Source organism: Furipterus horrens, unplaced genomic scaffold (assembly GCF_987537825.1).
Source record: "Furipterus horrens unplaced genomic scaffold, mFurHor1.1.pri manual_scaffold_1, whole genome shotgun sequence".
Classification (NCBI taxonomy): Eukaryota; Metazoa; Chordata; class Mammalia; order Chiroptera; family Furipteridae; genus Furipterus; species Furipterus horrens.
Genome location: NW_028327171.1, coordinates 132,848,286 through 132,852,514, shown reverse-complemented (window position 1 = coordinate 132,852,514; position 4,229 = coordinate 132,848,286). Strand labels below are relative to the sequence as shown.

Below are 4,229 nucleotides of genomic sequence, written 5' to 3'. Positions count from 1 at the left end.
AAGGGTGAAGCTGGCGGGGGTGGGAGGGACTGGACGGAGGGGAGCAAAGGGGAAAAAATTGAAACTATTGTAACAATATAATCAATAAAATATACTTTAAAAAAATAAATAAGGGGACGAGCATCCTTTTCATGCTACCCAGAGCGGGGCCCATATAGCATTGTTTTCTGTCCCCATGTAACTTAAAGGGAGACTGTCACAATGTTCAGAGCCCTTGATGTCCTACAAATAAAGGAAGAAGATGTCCTCAAAGTCTTTGCAGCAGGAACCCACTTCAGTGGCACCAACCTCCACTTGTAAAGGGAAGAAAAAGTACATCTACAGAAGGAAAAGTGACAGCATCTACATCATAAATCTGGAGAACATGGAAGACGCTTCTGCTGGCAGCCCATGCCATTGTTGTCATTGAAAACCCAGCTGTTGTCAGTGTCACATCATCCAGGAATACTGGCCAGCGAACTGTGCCCAAGTTCACTGCTGTCCCCGAAGCCACTCCTATCATAGGCCATTTCACTCCTGGAACCTTCACTAACCAGATCCAGCAGCCTTCTGGGAGCTGAGACTTCTGGTGGTTACTGATTGCAGGGCTGACTACCAGCCTCTCACAGAGGTGGCCAATGTTAACCTGTCTCCCACTGCTCTGTATCACATGGCGTCCCCTTTGCCCTGTGTGGACATTGTCATCCCTGACAACAACAAGGCGGCTCACTGAGTGTGTCTGATGTGGTGGGTGCTGATCCAGAAAGTTCTGCACGTGTATGGCACCATCTCCCATGAGCACCTATGGGCAGTCATGCCTGATCTCGACTTCTACAGAGATCCTGAAGAGACTGGAAAGGAAGAGCAGGCTGCTGCTGAAAAGGCTGTGACCAAGGAGGCATTTCATGGTGAATGGACTGCTCTGTCTCCTGAGTTCACTGCTGCTCAGCCTGAGGTCGCTGACTGCTCTGACGGTGCAGGTGTCCTCTGTGCCTGCTCTGCTGAAGCCTGGGGCACGCAGCTGCACTGGAGACTTGTCTGCAGCCTCCTCTGTGCAGGTCACTGAATGCATACAAACAACCACTGACTGGTCTTAAGCTGTTCTTCCACAAACTCTGAAACAAAATGGAAATAAGATTGAAGAAAAATAAATAGTTTCTAACTAAATAAGTAACTAAATCAATAAATAAAAATAAAGAGGAAGAGTGTGACCAACAGCCTCCAATGCAGCTGAGAGGACAGACAAGGTAGGGACATGGGCTGCTGGCTTTGACAAAATGTGGATCATTAATGACTCTGGAAAGAGAGTTCAGTGAAGTGGCTGATTTGAAAACCCTGAATGGAGTGGGCTGAGGAGAGAAAGGGAGATGGGGAAGTGGAGAGAACATGTAGAGCGAACTCTTTCAAGGAGTTTTATTGTGAAGAACAGCAGACAAACGGAGCATGGGTCAAGGGCGGTGTTGGAGCAGCGCTGGCCAATAGAAGCTTTCTGCAATAATGGGGAAGTTCTGTAATGCTATTGGGCACTTAGAAAGTGGCTGGCAGAGCTAAATTTTAAATTTTAATTAATTTAATTAATATAAATTTAAGTAGCTACATTGAACTAATGGCTGCTGTTTGGGCAACACAGTTTGTAGTCATTGTTCCTTGAAGGAGTGATATTAAAACACACATCAATGCCAATAGAAATTATTACACACATGAACTCCAAATGGATACTTGAGTAACTCTGGATTCTGGGTAGCATCTCTGACATCACCACCCATACACCCTTAATCTGATGGTGTTTGACTCATAAATTGTCTTTTACAATAAGAAAAAAAATCCATTCCTTATTGTCAATTCTGTGAGCCATTTTAGCTCTAGGTGAATCACTCTAACCTCAGTGTGACTCAGTCTGTCTATCTAGGACTGAACTTTGAAATGAGGAAAACTTAGTTTCCATTTTCTAAGAAAAAGGCAGATGAAGTCCCTGGTGGGTCTAGTTAGAATGGCAGTATAATAAGCAACTAATAGCACACAGGCTTTGGATGTAGCAAGCCATAGAGGTTCAGCTCCCAGCTCCATTACATATTAGCTGTGAAACCTTAAGTGAATTACATGAACTTCTCCGAGTCTCAGTTTCTACATCTGTAAAATTAGGATAATAGGTGAGGCTCAGATGAAATCATCTGGGCACAGTGCCTGCCTATATATGGTAGGCATTCAATAAATGTTACCTATTACTGTTGATATAAAGCATTAGAGAGGCCGGAGCCAGAGCACCATCATGCCCCAGTCTAGTGCCGGTTTAAAACTCTAATGCCTCTGTGCATTTGTTTATCATCTGAAAAGTAGGTAAAAGGCTTATATGACACCAAGATAGCTCAATTTCCTAAACCAGGGACCCAGAATTAGCAAATAACTTCTCTAACTTGCCACATGTGGCTCCTTCCTGGAAGTGGGTACAAAGATAGGCAGGTTTGGAGGACTTCTCCAATAAACATTACCCACTGCATGAGCTGTTATTTTCCCCAGACCCTTATCTCCCAGTGCTGCCCACTTAACCCAAGAGACTTACTGATAGTTCTGAGCCCAGCTGCCAGGCCAGCAGTCATCTGTTTAGAACTTCAAATGAGTGCCCCCAGACTTGCCTACTTTCTCCACATAGTGCTACAAGATAAGTCTCCCCTGGCTCCTGATAAAGGCTTTGAAGAACATCTTGTCTGTTAACAAACAGCTTTTGATTGTGCCTGAGTCTGATCTTCATTATGTCCTTATTCATCAGACCCCTTTAAATGGGTTCTTTCACACTCTTCAGATTAGCCTAAAGGAAACCTCATGAAACAATGGGTCCAACTGTCCCTGGGTGCAGGGAGTGGGCTATCAAAAGACCACATTGGGCCCCCCTCAGGGACGTTGATGTTGCCAGAACTAGTGGAAAGTGAATTAAGCTAACTTCAAAAGCCTACATAGTATGGAAAAGCAGAAACACAGCACATAGCCCCCTGGCCCAGGAGGACAATCTTCATTTACTTTCAGAGAAAGCTTGTTTTCTTTGGCCATAGGCCGCTTCTTCCTGGGAAAACCCAGGGTCATCACTAGTGTCCAGAACACCAGAGCTAACCTCCCACTGGCAGAACAAGAAAACAGCCAGTGTGAGGTGGAGGAATGGAAAATACACAACCCCCAAAATTGATGTGTTTCTGAATTATTCTGTCGAGGCATTTTGCTTTAGGGCAATTGGCATTCCCTGACCTACAGGGACGATGGCTACCTCGCCCACCTGAGCAGCTAGTGCACAGCCCAGGGTGGCACATTAGAATCCATCCTTTGGACACTGATTGGCCCGGTGGAAAACACATGACTCCTGCAGATACAATCGAAAGAGAAAGAGAATGTTTCCATCTCTTTCTCCTTCAAAGATCGAGTAGCCAGGGTCTAATTTTGCTAACACCTGGAGGGAGCTGGAAATGAAGAAAGACTCAGAGCTAAGAACATAATTTGAGCCCCTGACTGCAGTTATGCCTGAATACCTGAAGTTTTAGCTACCACTTGGGACTTGATAGTTGTGTCAGCCAATAAGTAATCTTTTTTTACCTATGTTAGTTTGAATTTGTGTTCTGACACTTGCAGCTGACATTAAAAAGTTAAGATAATAACACCCAAGTTTTCCTAAGAATTTGTAGACAGAGATACACATGATAAAAGCAATATATTAGAAATATTTTTTGACAATAGTTTTTAAGGTAGAGTATAAGCACCAGGTAGCCAGTCTGTTGTCTGTTGTCATATCTAGGCGTCCGGATCTTTTCAATTTCAGGTGGTAGAAGTCAACCCTAAGTGATTAGGTAGAAAGAGAGTTTATGTAAAGGATATGGGAAACCCAGGCCTACAGCTTGGCCAAGCCATTCCCAATATGTAGATAACCTCAATCACAAGGATGTTTTCTTGTTCTTGAAAATTTCCAAATGACTATTATTTCAATGAGTATAAAAAAATGTTGGACAAAATACTTTCTATGAACATATTCATGACATGCAAGTCACAATAAATAATTATTTGTACCAAATAAACTATTAATACAAGAACCATGTTACTTTTTTCACGTACCATAAACATCATGTACATAAGGCAAAGTAGATTTGTTAAGAAGAATAGAGACTCACCCCTGAAGTTAAACTTCTGGAAATAATGTCCACTTCATTACAGAACTAGTCTGATAAGACAACCGTGGCTGCTACCACCAAGCCCCAAGCATTTCAGCTTGC

The 4,229-nt window shown here is 43.2% G+C and overlaps 1 pseudogene; it reads left to right on the top strand.

Annotated features, from left to right (window-relative positions):
- The first annotated feature begins 201 nt into the window (after positions 1-201).
- On the top strand, positions 202-1,076 carry LOC150021942 (small ribosomal subunit protein uS2B pseudogene; annotated as a pseudogene).
- Positions 1,077-4,229: the final 3,153 nt, after the last annotated feature.